This window comes from Colletes gigas, unplaced genomic scaffold (genome assembly GCF_013123115.1).
Source record: "Colletes gigas isolate AHSC1104 unplaced genomic scaffold, ASM1312311v1 Colletes_gigas_Sc00017, whole genome shotgun sequence".
Classification (NCBI taxonomy): Eukaryota; Metazoa; Arthropoda; class Insecta; order Hymenoptera; family Colletidae; genus Colletes; species Colletes gigas.
Genome location: NW_025106646.1, coordinates 5,981,324 through 5,999,025, shown reverse-complemented (window position 1 = coordinate 5,999,025; position 17,702 = coordinate 5,981,324).

Sequence of the window (17,702 nt, the reverse complement as noted above, 5' to 3'; positions counted from 1 at the left end):
GCAATGGCTTGATGAAGATAAAAAGCGTTATTTTAAAAATATAATACTGATTGTTTAGTGGCCATCCGAGGGGCTTATTTATTATCATTTTCTGTCATCTAGGTTTACAATTGCAGTAATCCCTCTCTAACATTCACTGACTCGGTTTAGCGACGCGAACGTTATCGAGAGAGGTACTGTTTCAGGAATTACTGACTGTTATACTTGATTGTCTCCATTGCAGGCGAAAGTGAGAAACACTGAGAGCAAGTAAAACAGAGAAAACTATTTAACATTTGTTTATACTACAGGTTTTAATCATTTCGATACAAACATTTATTCAATAAATTTCCCCCGTTGGATATTATTTCGATTTCGTCCAGGTTTCAAAATATTTTTCAATAAATTGTTTTGCAATATACAGGGTGTTTGACCACCCCTGGAAAAAATTTTAATGGGAGATTCTACAGGCTAAAATACGACGAAAATCAAGAATATCAATTTGTTGATCGAGGCTTCGTTAAAATGTTATTAACGTTCAAAGGAACAACTTTTCGAATATTCTTAGAATTTCTACATATTTTCCACTAAAATACGCGTTGTTTGCGCTTTGAAACATTAAAATTGACGAATCCGTTCAGAAATTATGACATTTTAAAGATACGCGTGAAATTTTGGAGTGACTTTTCTGGACTGAAATTATATTTTCGGTAAAGAATTTTTCTCTCGAAAATGATTATGATTTCGAGGATATGTCTATTGACCAAAAATGATTGTAATTACCCCTGCAATTAAAAATAATTTTTCCAGAATGATTTGAAATTTTTTAATTTTGTCGAATTTGTCTACCTACTGAATTTTTTTCTCAAAGGTGCGTAGGATTTCGCGGTTATGCCTACTCATCAAAAATGATTGTTATTGACACCCTCAACCAAAAACAATTTTTTCAGAATAATTTCAAATTTTTTAATTTAATTTTGTTAATAACTTTTTAACGAAACCTCAATCAAGAAATTAATATTCTCGATTTTCGTCTTATTTTAGCCTCTAGAATCTCCCATCAAAATTTTTCACCCTGTATAATTAAGTGATGTTCTTAAAACTAAATATCGATCAATTTCTGCTATCAAAGATCTTTCGTAGCATACGTTCAATTTAAAACGTATATTTGGTAATTCATTTTGAGTTTGAACTCTTTTTTTGTATCGATGCTTTAACCAATTGGTGTTACTAACACAACGTAAAACTTTAGTTCGATTTAATTATTTCTACGAGAAAATATTTATGAAAACGCGAGATAAAATTACTTTTACGTCGATTACTTTTGTGTCAAAATATGTAGTCTTTTTTTTAAAAAAATTACATGATTTTCGTATTGTAGCTCAAGTTTAAAATAGGAAAGCTGATTTGTTAATAACGTTACGCCTTTTAACACATTCATTTCTAATCGCTTCGCATCTTTATAGCGCGTTAAACATTATAAATTATATAAATAATACTTAGCCTCTACAGACTTTCACTTTTTTAAACATTTACACCATTTTTTAAAGGATAAATTGTTTCAAAACGGAGTGAGTATAAAAACAGCAAGAATCTTTTAATTTAAGAAGCGATTTTTTCAATCCGGGATATTCAAATTAATCGATGGGAAAAATGTGTAGGATCGCGTGGAAATTATTTCGATTAAACGTATCATGTTTAAAAAATAGTACACGCGGTAAAAATTTCATTCACAAAATCGACATTTCGTATGTACATAACCTAATATTGTAGAATTGACCTAGCCTCCACAGATTACCATTTAGTTCGATCCCTACAAAATTCTTTAAACGGACACAAATTCAATGTTCGACAGCCATGTACAGGAATTCATTCAGACGTTTTTTTAATCAAAACAATTGTTTAAGCTGATCTTTCTGCATCAGGAATTGATAAGCTATCAAATAAATGGGAAAAGGTTGTATTTTATAATGAAGAATACGTTTTAGACTAAGGTGTTACTCTTTTAATAAAGAAATAAAGTTAGCGCGAAAAAACGGCAATAACTTATGACCCAACTCAATAATTTCTCCAGTGTTTGCGCACGGACGAGCGCTCCTCTGCCCTCGACCGTATTCAAAGTCGATCCATCGACTATCGAGAGTCGAGCGTACCGAGCGTCGAACCACGGACTTCCTACGCTTTTACGGGCGAACTGTCTCCGGAAAAACGCATGATTCATCGCGATCGAAAACCACGATGCACAACTCCGGTACCGCTAATAGAACAAAACAAGCCGTCAATGTATTGACTGCTTTAACAGATAAGATTACCGGGCACGGAGGTACCGGTTCTCGGAGCTATTGCTCGATAATACCGGTCGCAGTGTGCCATAGAAATTCGAACGAACAAGAAAAAATAAAGAGAGAAAAAGCTGGCGAAGGAGAGGAGAGAAAAAAATAGAATCGACTTCATACGCGCGATAGCGACGAATTACGAGTGCCCGTGAACCTCTGAGAATGATTTTACGAACGGTGGGGATGCTGTACCGCTATGTGGCAGTGTTACATCGTCGATTTCCCCTTCCGCGCGGTTCACGGGCCCTCCTGTCCCTCTCTTACATCATCGGGGACCCTCTCCAACTCGCTCTCACGACGGCCTCTCGCAGTCGGAGGCACAACGGTTACGTTTTACCGTTGCAGGCCGTTCGTTTGCTTGCTTGCACGGTATTCGTATAACCCGCGCGTCCGGTACCTCTATTCTATCGCACGCCCACATGCGTGATCGACCGCGCACACAATCCTAGAAAACGTTTATGCACAGACAGGGTTGCGAGGGAATAACGCGTGGCAATGTTTTTTACTTCAATTTTCCAGCTCTCTTCGAGACGTAGATCTTTATCCAGTCTCGAGTCTGTGAACAAAATTCGTAATAATCACGGTCACTGCCGATCCAGTTCGGTAGTTCGTTTATGCATCAAATCAATGGTATCTTATACTAAAACATACACACTGCTTCTTTTAACGCTATTTTTGATCCATGGATTGAGTAAACAACGATAATATTCACAGTCTATAATCGTTTTTCTTATAGTATCTTCTTTCTTTCAATTTTGTGATTTTTATCGTTGTTATCGTTACTTTTCCTTCATTTTGTTATCATTGTTATTGTAGTATCGTCACTGTATTATATATCAACACGTTATACAAGAAACTTTTTTGCATGATCTTCTGCAATTTGGTAAAAATACGTAAAACACTCATAATCACGAAAAATACAAAAGAACCTGTTATGATACTCACACTACATGAATTTATTAAAAAGAAAATTTGTGCATTTTGGAGTGTAAATCTAAAAAAATACCTGAACGTTAAGGAGTTCAAGAATCTTACTAGAAATGCATAAATCCAGATTCGATCCTTTGTTCGGATAAATGTATTCCTTTTTTTTTATTATTTTTTAACAGAATTAATTTGTCTGTTTACGAAGACATCAATGCATTTAACTTAACTTCACGATGTGATCGATTTATAATGAGTAATGAAAATTTTCGGAAGTTAGAGTATACATAAATTTATTCCTTTGTATCTTAATTGATTATGCGTGAAGTCAATTTATTCTTCTTTCATGTGATAAGTCAGAGTTATAAAATATATAAAGGGTATAGCCGCATAAGCGTGGTAAAAATGAGCCCAAATCAAACTCAATTTTGAACGTATGAAAAGATAGGCCTCCCAAAGAAAATGTGTACTACATATTAAGGTATTTACAGGGCAAAATGTAATTTACAGTTTAAGCTCCATTTATTTTGTTGTAAAGAAAATTATGAAAGAAATCATGAGTATTCTACTTGAAGGCGTACATGTTTCTGAATTTTTGGTTGCAAAACGGAATTTTAAACAGTTAAAAAAGTTCTAAAGTGTCAATTTTATATCGAAGTTACTAAATGACCACGTTTTTATTTTTAAAGTTTTTGGGACTTGTTATGGTTACTAGTGTGTAATTTTTTCAGATTTTTTGAAGTGGTAGAACATAGTTAAAAAAATTAAAATCCGACATTTGTTTAGATTATTATTTTCAATATTCGGTTAATCATGTTTATATTATTATAGTTTTTATAATCTGTTGAAGTCTTTCCTCTTAGAGAAGGCTTTTGAGTTGTTTGCTAGATTCACAATGTCCCTTAAGAAGGAACACCCAAGCAATAAGAGTTAACAAAAAGAACTTAATATGTAACCCCGCTTATAGCATTAAAAGTAGGTTCAAAAGTTGGACAAATGGTAAACAATGAAAAACCAATATTGTTAACCACAATTAAATGAAATTTTATCCTGAATCAAAGAACTCCATTCTTCCCATTAATAAGTATGTATTTTATCTGTTTCTATTCAAATATAAAAGCATTTATATATCATTAAAATAAGTATTTTCATTATTTATAAGAAAATATTTATAGTTTTTAAATATACATGTATATACACATAATTTTATTCTCTTGGCTCTCAATGACAAAAAGTATGCAATATCTGACGCTTCAGAGAAATATTTGCCAAGCCCTGTACTATATAGTTCATCATAAAGCGTTATAATACAGGAAAAGTTCGGAAAATAGAGATCGTGACGACAAAAGAATTTTATAAGAAGTAAAAGTTATTCCCAAAATTAGTTCTCCTAAAATTACATCTAATATAGGAAATGAAATAGGGAAGAAAGTTAGTACACAAACAGTGCGATGCGTTAAACAGAAAAATGGATACTAGAGAAGGGTTGTAAAAGCAAATTTACTGTTTTCCAGTCCGATGGCAGACAAATTCTATGACGTAAGCCAAATAAAAGCCTCGATGAACAGAATTTTCAGCCCACAGTGAACTACGGAGGCGGGTACGTTATATATAGTGCGGGGGTGTTTTTCCTCAGATAGAAGGGGAAATTTAGTAATCATTGATGGGATCACGAATAAAAATAAATCCACAAATATTTTGAAAGAAAATTCTGATGCTTTTGCGGATTGCTTGAGACTTCGCAATAATTTCATTTTTTATCAAGATAATGATCACTTTAAAAGTGATAGTCTCGTGTTTCTTTATTTTTTAAAATAAAATTTCGTACGACTAGCAGTAATACTCTTGTTCGATATAGCGTTTCGACGATGTACGGGTTTTAGTTATTCGGCAACTAAACCAGTTGTTCCAAATTTCGATGAATTGTTGGGTCAATAGTCCAATTGTGTTGAACATTTTCACATAATGTATGTTTCGCGAGTAGAAACCAAATTTTGGTGATATTGTGGTTAAATGACAACCAGTATGGAATACGAGTTTCACATGATGACAGCAAAATATTTACAATGATGACTGCAATATATTATTACATTTCTCTAGTTCAAGACACGTTAATTTTGTTGTTATTCTAGAATGAACATAAAGAACCATTCTGTCATCTTCTATCATATACTACAATCAATGATAGAAAAATAAAATATGATGTGTTGTTTAATCTTTGAAGTTGACAAGTATAGAACAGTCAAACATCGATTATAACGATTTGTTTATATAGTAATCTTTCTGTTCGCGTTTATTCAATGTATAAAACAATATTTGAAGGATCAGTAATATATTTTACTTTTCATTCGCATTAAACATTATGTTTTCGTTGCATCTTTAAATAGTTTTAAGATGTACTCTAAAACAAGATAGTTGTTTAACGGACAAACTCTGAAATATTTCCAAATTACTTAATTTGTGGACGTTAACGTTTTCATCGCGATGCTTCGAATCGTATTTTCCCCTCTGCCTCGCGTTTCAAGTATTTTATGAGCTGCTTCGGGGTTTAAATGTGCGTTGTTTTGAGTTGTATTTTCTTCGGTCTATTTTGAGGTTTATGTGCTCTCTACTCTATTTTAACTCTCGATATTTTCAGCTTCCTTTTGAGCCTTGACTGTTGAATATTCTACCGTGAACTTATAGTATTGTCCAAGCTGTTTTACGCGTTCAATATCCTGCGTTATTATCAGTTGTATTTTCATCACTCTAATTTGAGTTTTAAGTACTTTCAAGTTATTTTCGGCTCGATTCTTTGTGACACGATTTTGAGTTTAGATATAATATACTTTACTTTGAATATTTGAATCTAATTGTTATTTCCAAACATCTCAATCATCATATTTGTTGCTCTGTTTGTTACGTCGTAATTCGAAATACTTTAAAAATATATATTTCCTTCGACTTTGTTTAAAGATTCAGGATATTGTAAGGATTTTAACAATAACGTCAGTGATACACTCTAAAATTTTTCTAAATATTTCATCAATTTATTTATTGGAATATTGCTAATTTCTGAATTATGCTATGAAAGAGTTTGGTAGGAAGATATTGTTCTAAAATATCCAGGAAAATTAGTTTCTTGAAAAATGGAAATAGGTTGAAAAGTCTCAAGCATTCTCAAAACTATTCAATTTTGCAATAGTTCCTTCAAATTTCTCAATCTTCGAACGTGAGTCGTTTTACCTTGCTCGAAAAAAAAAAATTTCTACGGAGATCTACAACACGTTTCAATGTCGTTGGCTTTCTGAACTTTGCTGAAGTTCATTCTGTTGATGCATCACGCCTAGCTGACTACAAACTGCAACCGGTACTTTCATTCTGCTGTACGCCCACGTGCATCATCGATCGTAAACATGTAGCTACACATGTACGAGTTTAATGGCGATGTCTAGGAGTTCGCGAGCTCCTATTGCATCATAATTAGATTATGAACAATTACAGAGTGCGAAAGGAAACACTGCAAGTGTAAGAAATCTGATTCTTCTTTACATTTTATTGTCACCCGGTAAATCAAATTTTTTTTTTATTATATAACAAGATTAAGAATTTGATTATTGCTGAATGGAAACAAGTTGATTCAATTCCCACCGAGCAGTGTCGAGCTATTTACGAATAACGAATACAAATTTTAGATCGATTCGCAAAGAAACTTCTATGAACTTTATAAATTCATTTATAAATTAGAATTCATGAATTTTTTCAACCAAAAGTTCAAAGAAGTTCGAGTCAAAATAAGTGAATAATTAACAATAAAAGTGAGCGATTCTTTTGGCTAGTACAGAAATATATAAAGACAATATATATGCAACATTTGACGTTTCTGCTCATGATATGAGTTTTCTTCAGAAGTTTCATTAAAATAATTAAAAAAAAATTGAAGTGTATAAAAATAAAAAAGTCACAATTTCATAAAATAAATGGACTAACAAACAAGAATATCACTAACTATGCATAACTTGATTAGAACAAATCTTTCGAAAGTCATTTAGAGAACGAAATATTGATAATATTCATAATAAAGTGTTTCGTAGCAAATATCCACTAATTTTCTATATATGTATAAAACATATAAGTGTGTAATTCCTTACTGAGAAATGCTAAGTTACCAATCGAGAAAGTTCGATCGTAAGAGTTCCAAACATTTTAGAAGTTCCCAAATTTGTTATTTCAAAATAAAATATAAACTAAAATTGTAAAGTTGCCATAAATAAAACATTTTAATCAGAATCCGTATTATGATTTTATTGTTAATAGTGCTACTTCACAACAGTGTATCGTGGTACTGTTAAAATTACTTTTAAATTCTTTTGTTCTGTTCATCAGCTTCCTTCAAGTTCGTCCCACATATACTTGTCCGCAATTTATTACAATTAATTTTATGTATTGCTTCCTTTTTGTTTTTATCTCTATGATCTTTAACTACCCTGATTATACCTTTTGAATTATAAATAGGTTTTCATTTGCAGTTTGTAGGTCGTATTTTCTGAATACCCATGAGATATTATTTTAGAACCGAAATAAATATTTCAATTTTCTTGCATTATTGAGTATCATTAGTAAGAAACCGGACGTATCCAAACCTGAAAAGAAAATTGTAAAATGGTATAAGGTAGGAAAATCGTAAAAGAAAATACTTTAAATAGGAACTAGTTAATAATCAAATTCATAATAAAAATGTACGATAAGGAAACTAACCATTATTACAGTTAACAATGTGTTAACAATAGTATAACGTGTTTCAGAATTATTTCCTATGAAAAAGTCCTAATATTCAAAAAATTTTAAATAACACTATTGTGCTATTAAGGCATCTTTTTTGAAGAACCTTTACTAAGGTTATTGTAGTTTCTAAAATATTGAGTATTTTTGTATGGAAAAAATTGTGAATATTCTTCAAATATAGATCTAACTATATGTGTTCAAACTTAATACAAAAATATTTCACCATTTTTCCTCAAAAATTCCAAAGGACTGTTCCAGTTTAGATATACCCCTTTAACACATTGACTACCACGTCACCAATATATGGATGATTTTTCACTAAGAAGCTAAAAATGTTAATTCTCAAGATTAGGTGTTAAAGAAAATAAATCTTGATAGGACTCTCGAATCTTAATGACGCTGTAAATATAAGTTCTATGACAAATTGTGGATTTCCCAATTGTCTAGAAGCAAAGTTTCATTTTCGTGGGAAATTGAGGGGTTCTGTGTGGCAATCAACGTGTTAAGACGGCGTTAACGGTGAGATACGAATCTTGTTATTCCCTGGCAAAGACATAAAAATTGGGAGGCAGATATTTTCGTCCATGTATGGCTATAGTCATTGGCTATCAGTCAATGAAATTAAGCGTTGCGAAGAGCATTAAAGGGACAATGGGTTGCATCTAAAACTGCAGCCACAAAGAGCTACAACAATTGGCTGCGTCCGCGGCGTAACGCGGCAAAAACTCGAGATCAGAGTCCGATATCGAAAACTTCTGTACGCGCTTAACAAACAATGGAGTTCCTATTTAAGTGACTCCTACGCCTATGTACGACGACGTGTATACACGAACGTTGACGCACCTGGACGCACGGAGCGTTAGCTTTATTCGAAGAAAGATGAAGTACCGAGCTGAACGAGACGCCTGTCGAACCAAAGGTTCTTGACTCTGGGCCCGAACCGCCGAGGACCAACGCCAGCCTTACGATTCCACTTGGCCAAAGTCGACGATGTAATTTCAAATCAACCATTCTATCCTTGAGCAAATATTTCTTGTTAGACTAACAAAAACACAGTAGAGCTCCATTTATTGGAGATGTTCAATTTATTAAAATGTAGAATAAAATTTTTTCATATGACTCTTTATTTTTGAAAAAAATATGTTTGAAAATTTGTGGAGTACGCGTGCACTTGGACCAGCTTCAGCTCGACGGATTTCATTGTGGATCACCTCTATTTTTGTTCGTATACGTTGTCAATGGATCGATAAACAGATTTCCAGAATTTGTCTAATTTATGAACTGTTGGAAGTGATGTCCACATTGTTGCAAATATAACTGTGCTCTCCTTATTAAATTGCATCGAACGTTTCCTAATGTGTTGTTGTGCAATTTTAATGGTTCAAACGCTATAATAATTTTTTGTTTTAATTGTTCAACGCTCGTCATGTCATCACTGTACACAATCACGGAAACTAAATCAAATACACGCGTACTCCACAAATTTTCAAACTTATTTTTTTCGAAAATAAAGAGTCAAATGAAAAAATTTTATTCTATATTTTCGATTCAATTTTTCACGTAGAATCACCCCCTACTGGCTTGTACCGCCAGTTACGGGACATCCTGTATAAACGTCTTCTACGAGCGAAAATGCAAACACATCAGACAATGGAAATTGCGATAACGAATTAATACCTAGACATATCGACATCCATGCTTTAAATATAGAATGAAAATAAAATTAATTTACAGTGTTTGAAAGACTCGAAGAAGGATTTGTTAAGCCTTAAAATGAAGAATTAGTTCTGTTCGTAATTTACGAAACATATGTATATCTACTACATTTTATTTTCGCTGTTTAATGAAAGAAGTTTATTTACGAAGCTTTATCTAATTACTGACCTTACTAGATAGTTCTATGCTCGTAAAAGTAGAAATATTTTTTAAGTTAAATGTATGATTAAATTCACTTATTCGAACGAGCACTCCGATTATTTGAACAAAAAATTGCAAGTAGTGGGGGTAACCAGTGAACTCCTTTTATGCAAGCTATTTGACCCCCGTCGAGTTCGTTCCACTGTAATTGCAAACAAACAAGCAATGCCTGATCGCTGGTTTTGTTTAGAGATAAACATGGAAAATCATGTCCAGCGTTGTGTAGAATTTCAATTGAATTTATACAGGACTTGTAAATACATAGTAATTTTATTGCACTGTATCGTCGTATTGTAATTCAGTTTCTAATTTAACACTATTCCTATCGCGATTTTGTACACACCTATTTTGACCAAAAAGTATCTTTTAATTTAAATTTAAATTTTAACAGCTCCTTACCTTACGATCTAATTTACATGTATGCCATAGTCAAACACTAAATTTCTTATACAGGGTATTTCACCTAACTTGACCACCTTAAATATATCACTTATTTTGTATGATAAAAAAAAAGTCAAGGGGAGAAAGTATTCTGTTCGAAGGCGCCAATATGGTGATGGATCGAATTTTTTTTTCAAGGTCATTTTTTTCGAGATTTCAAGGTCATCGTATTTTTTTTAAACGGGACCACATATTTTCGCTACAACAGTCTTATAGCTTATAAAAAGACGAATCCAACGATGTGCGATATGTTGACCTTCACGTGACCTTTAGCGAAGGAATTATGAAATGTTTGTCAGTAACTTCAGTACGCGTTCGGAGACGGTAAATGAAGGAATTTCAATTTCATTGAAACAGTCTTAAATTAAATGTTTATTTTAGAAGGTGTTCAAAATGTGCACCATGAACCTGGATACATTTTTGGAGGCGGTAAATAAATTCTTGCTGAACATTTTTCAGTTGTTCTACAGTAATTGATCTACATGCATGTAGAATCCTTTGTCGCATGTTTTCTGCTGTTGTGGGAATATCATTGTAAACTGTATTTTTTAGGTGCCCCCACAGAAAGAAATCAAGTGGCGTAAGATCCGGCGATCATAAAATCATTTCCACTTTTTCTGCTGTAGTGTACATGATGGAGAATCTTATTACACTGCTATCGATACCGCAACTTGTTGTGTACGTCGCGGCTTTTTGACAACGCGCTATTGACCCGCTTCGGTCATTCCCCTCTTACAATAATAATGCTTGTAAACATACTTCAACCGTTGAAAGGAGAATATGAATATCTATTTATAAGCACCAGAAACAATTACACGGTACACTGTTTCAATAAAATTGAAATTCCTTCATTTACCGTCTCCGAACGCGTACTGAAGTTACTGACAAACATTTCATAATTCCTTCGCTAAAGGTCACGTGAAGGTCAACATATCGCACATCGTTGGATTCGTCTTTTTATAAGCTATAAGACTGTTGTAGCGAAAATATGTGGTTCCATTTAAAAAAAATACGATGACCTTGAAATCTCGAAAAAAATGACCTTGAAAAAAAAATTCGATCCATCACCGTATTGGCGCCTTCGAACAGAATACTTTCTCCCCTTGACATTTTTTTCTATCATACAAAATAAGCGATATATTTAAGGTGGTCAAGTTAGGTGAAATACCCTGTATATCAGAACGAACAATCGATTTACAATTTAGCTTCGGTAGTTGGCTAGAGGACAATGGACCAGAAAGTTCCAAGTCTTTGAAAAATCATCAATTATATTCAGGGTGCAATTAATTTTACTACGAATATGAGTAGTTTTTTTGTCATTTTGGAAGTATAATTTTTGATCATTACTCTGATTCGATATTATAAGACAAGAGGTTAAATAATAATTAACTTATTTAAATAAGTTAAATAAGTTAATTTAAGAATAATGATTAAAAATAACGATGTAATTGAATTAGAATTACAAATTATGCAAGTTATGTCATATTATTAAAATAGGGTATTACCAATAAATGCATAATATCTTAACAGAAACGAAGTGTGTATTTTCTTTAAATTTAAAAATAAATATTAAACAAGAAAGCATTCTACAAAAAATTAATATTAACAGAAAAATGACACCAACTGACTCTGGAAATATTACTGGTTTAGTGTAATATGGATTATAATTTATCAAGACATTTAATTCCTTACCGTGGTTAAGTTGTTACGTCGTTAAATTACAGTAAAGCGAGTAAAGTATTTTTCACAGTTTAATAAAATGTGACAATATTTCGTTCATCGATCTGAAATTAATTTAGCCACGTATCGTGCCTCTTATTTTATAAAAAGAATGACACCTCGCTTCACCTTACTTTCCCCTTGTCATCAAACTATTCGATAATATCAAATTATAATTGTCGAGACAATAAATTGTGAATCAAAGTCTGTAAGTATAGAAAATATGTTACAGTAAATTAAAATGTTCGCGTCGAATAGTTATAAGCTGGATTGAAATTAATTGTTATAAGAGCATGTGTCTTTTATGCTCTCGATGGTTGTATATTTTTCAATCGTACAAAATATCGCTTGGCCCAGAAAATGCATTATCAACAGGACTACAAATCGAATAATTACGATCGCAATTTATCTATCGACTCCAGTAATAACAATATATAGTTGGAGACTTAATATTCTATTCATCTAAGCTCGTTTCCTTCGCCTAACGCGTTAAACCGCCTTTATTCTTACCGTACAATGGAACAATTACCGTGCATCTAAAACACCACGAATCACTCCTTGGCTACGCTCGACTTCCTCGACACGCTTCAGCGATCGAAAAGCGTTTCCAATCGTACGGTTTCGGATGTTTGGAATGTGCCGCATATTGTACTTAATACTGTCGGCCAATAAAATCTAATACAATTACGCGGTGTCTGTAATTTTGAAGAATCACGTCGATGAGTACACGAAACACGCTAAATAATGGAGACTCGTTGTAATCTAAATCGTGAAAAATGTGAAGAAAAATTTAATACGAACTTGTATAGACTATAATCTTAATTTAATTTTGTTGATTTTATGAAATTTGATTAAATTTCATAGTATATGTTGCTTCGTTGCCCCGTAGCATAATCCAAAATAAGATAATAGAATTTAAATCGTTCTTTTAAAAAATATGATTTTCAGTGGTGTTATTAGTTTTTTATTGTTTAAACGTCGCGATGTTTTGGTTATCAAGTAGATAAAAAAAATCTGAGGCAAAAAGTTCTATAAAATATTGGTATAAATTGTTGAACTAAGCTTACATTTTCTTGTCAATAATAATATATTAAGAAATATAGAAAATCAAACTATAAATTCCAATTAATTGCAGTAATGAAATTTATGAGATACAAACACGTGGATTATAGGTGAATAAATTTTGAAATTTTTCAGTTAAAATAATTTCAGTGACATTTCGGTTGTATAATATACAATCAAGATCATTAATGTTTAATATCAAAATTTCAAGGAATAAGGAATAAAAATTATTAAAAATATTCTGAAAGAAAAAGATTACTTACACATGAAACAAACTCAATATAATAATTACAACAAAGGTAATTCATTTAATATAGTTAATACAGTTACATTCACTATTCTACACGTGTAATTTTTTCACGTAAGATTTAATACACGTTTAAAAAATATAACAATGGAATATATACATCTAATTTCAAAATATGCAATAAATATACGAAATCTTTGTCTTTAAACTGGCTACACGAAACATAAAATTTTACAAATTTTATTTTTTGAATCATTTCAAATAATAAGTAATAACACTGCCAATGACAAAACAGATTACAGCAATATAGTTACGATTTATCGCAGTTTTAGCTAGCATATAATTATTATTAAACAATATTAAATAAACAGTTGAATACTCGAAACATCACTGAAATTATTATAACCAAATGATTCAAATATTATTCGTCTATTTTTTCGATTTAGCTGTGATCTTGCGACTTGTCTATGATGTGACTTATTATACATAAAATCTTAACTGGACATTTCTGAAATTATTTTGCATCCTGTGTGTATAAAGTAAGTGTAAATTAAATGTAGATTCATTGATATTTATTTCTCACCAGTTTAGGTACAAAATAAAATTATAGTATAAAAACACATTATAATGAACATTTAGTAAATAGAAAAAGAATTTATATCATAGTATATTACAGAATTGTATTGTAATATTAGTTTGTGTCTCCTAAACAGGCAAGTAGTCGAAACGTTGAAAAAGGAGTGACATTATTACTTCTGAAAAAAATGTACTTCTATAATCAAAAAGTCTACACCTTCACTCTGTATAGTACAAAGACGTATATCTAACAAAACGTGTTCTATAGAAGAGAGAATGGAAAGACGAGTTCTCTGTTATTTTCAACAACGTACGTGGGAGCACAAACGCGAAGAGAAGAGAAGAACGTTAGTCAAAATCATGTCCTTGGGATTACAATGCGGAAGATATTATTTACAGCGGGAGGATAATTCTCCTGGTCGTTTAAGTAGGCGAACAAGAGGTTCAGACGACAAGGAGTCAGACCGGATTACGAACCGGAAGGGTGGACGCAGAAAGCAGCGTTTTCGCTCGTAACTGAAATTCTGTCTCGAAGACATGATCTGAAAAGAGTTTGGGTACAGTAAAATCTAGAATTATGCTATCTTCCTGCGAGCGGAATTGAAAAACTGTTCAAATACAGCTCACTCATCAGAACATAGCAGAAATTACTTGTGAAGGCAATAATTTGGTTAAAAAGTAAAAATAACGAATATAAACATTATTATAATTTCGTTAATTATACTCATGTAAGGATTTTACAAATGATGAATCCCTTGAGTCTTTCAAACACTCTAAATTATTTTTGTTTGCTTTCTGTTGTGCTTGCAGCCATTTAGCTTCATTTAAATGGAAGGTGTTTCGTCATTTTCTTGTACCTACCACTTTTGCTATCATTTCGTCGTCGTTTAAAATTTTGCAACCAACATGTTGGCAATAATTGACTCAAAACTCTTGTTTGGATTTAATTGTTCTTTTGATTGTATAACTTTCTCACAGAAGTTTGATTCGCTAATAGTTATTTCAAGAACACGTTGGTATGAAGATCATAAGTAAACTGCATCATCTGAAACAGTATTTTCTGTGGTTGGCATGGTTTCCTTCCTGCTTTTATTTTTTCGCATTTATTGTCACTCTAATTTTGTAATTTATTATTCTAGATTCATTATTTTTTAACGTTGTATATTACTGGATTTGCTACACTGAACACTTTAGAAAGAGAAACTGCTGTTTCGCCATTTTTAAATCTTTCTGGTATTTTAAGTTTTATCGAAAGAGTACATTTTTCTTGCGATTTGAGATTTTACTCTGCTTCGTAATTGACAATGAGAGATTAAAAATAATGACAATACAGCGCAAATGTGTTTGTATTTACATACGTAATAAATATTCATATAACTGTAACGAAGAAGTTCACTAAACCGGGTGTTGGCAAAAATTTCGTTCCAATAAACAAAGTTCTACTGTGCACGATTTTACACGTCTATCGTAGCGAAGAGAAGATCATCGAGATCTTGGATGACCAGCGTGAAGTTAAAAGAAGTGACGAAAAAAGTGCGAAGAAAACGGGCCCAGGAACGAAGATCAAGCGAAGTGTAAAACGGAAGATCGGCAAACAGAGTCGATATTTGCCGTTAAAAGATACGAAAAAATCATTCATCGCGATGAATCGGCCAATAGCGCGACGCCAGGTCAGTGTGATGGGGTTGTGCGCGGTTAAAATCGATCGTTGCTTCGCGGTCGTTTACGGTAATATTGTCGACAAGCTTATTGCGGCCGAGATCAAGGAACCGTCGACTGTCGACGTGTTCGTTGTGATTCAATGACAATCAGTGGGCTGAATCGAGAAAAATGACATTTTTGAACCGAGAAATACATTGGGGATAAAATTTAAATTAACTGTTCACGAAAAAGAAATTACTCCCTTTCAACAGCAAATAATTTAACACGCTTATGTTGATTAAATTAGTCTTTTTAATAACTTTTCGAATTAAATTGTTTGGAAGAGGTTTAAGAAATTTATTTCATACCTTAGTACTTTCTTTTGATGATATCGTAAGTTGAAAAAGTGATTAGTCTGATTACTCGAAAGTATCGACAAATATTACTAAAAATTGTTACAATATTTATGATTTTATTATATATGTGTACAGTGTATTCCACATATTTTTTCCACCTGAAGATATAGGAATTAATTTGTTTTTTAAATAGTATGCCCAATTTTGTATGCTTGATTATGTAAGAATTATGTACTCTGAGTTTAAAAGTATTAAAATATATTTATTCTAAAATGTACTGTTTACAAGATATCTGTCTTTGTCCATCTTATTACTTTTATTACGAGATATGTACAAAAATATGTTTAGGATTTAGGTGTATAAGATAGGTTGCACATGCTATATAATATTATACATAGAATCATTGACATTAATATATTATGTAATTAATACAATTTTCAAGAAATTCGTTCCCCTTTTTTACTTGATTTTATAAAGAAATTTGCAATGGCAATATTTCAATATTTATAAAATACTACGTTCAAAAATTCCATTTAAAAATACTAACAAGGAACCATCGCGAACGGTCCGGCTTCGATTTTGATGAAACTTTGTACACTTATAAAGCGGCCAAAAATAATCGACACGTATTTTTTTTTAGCTGCGGTAACTCGAGTTTAAGGGGTGAAACCACCCCTTGAAGTTTTGGCTCGAAACGGCTATCTCGAAAACGGAAAGACATACAAAAAAATTGTTAATGGGCGAGGTTGATGGTTTCTTATGTACAATAACATGGTGTTAAAAAATTTAAAAAAATACAATTTGTTTATAACAAAAAAAAATTTATTAACTTAATTTTTCATTTTATTGAAATTTTCATAATGACAAAAAATGACGAGCATTTTATTCCAAATCCATTGGTATGCGATTTTTTAAAATTGCCTCCTACAGTTTTGCAGATTTTGATGATTTACATCTTGTGCCCACATCCATTATGGTAGTAGCCGTTCTAACTTTGATTTTAATGAAGCACTGTAGGCTTGCACTAAATCAAAGTTAGAACGGCTACTACCATAATGGATGTGCGCGCAAGATGTAAATCATCAAAATCTGCAAAACTGTAAGAGGCAATTTTAAAATATTACATACCAATGGATTTGGAAAAGTTCGGCCACCCTTGGGAAAAATTTTAATGGGAGATTCTAGAAGCCAAAATAAGACGAAAATCAAGAACATCAATTTGTTGATTGAGCCTTCGTTAAAAAGTTATTAAAAAGTTAAATCAAAAAATTTCAAATCCTCCAGGAAAAAATTATTTTCGGTTGCGGGGGCCAATTACAATCACTTTTGGTCAATACATATACCCACGAAATCCTACGCACTTTCGAGAAAAAAATTCCTAATCGAAAATGTAATTTATGGCCAGAAATGTTGTCTGAAAATTTCATGCGGATCTTTAAAATGTCATAACTTCTGAACGGATTGAAGGATTTTAATTTTCAAAAATGCAAACGACGCGTATTTTAATCAAGAATACGTAGAAATCGCAAAAATATGCAAAAAGTTGATCCTTGACCCCGCAAAATGAGAAAAACCTCATAAAAATGGTCCAATCTTCAAACAGCCATAATTCCTACAATAGTGAATATATTTCAATGAAACTTTTTTCTGAAGTAGAGCTCATAGGTACCTCCAAAAAAGTATTGGCCAACTTTTTTGTAGGGCGTCAAACAAAATTATTAAAAATGAAAAACGAATTTT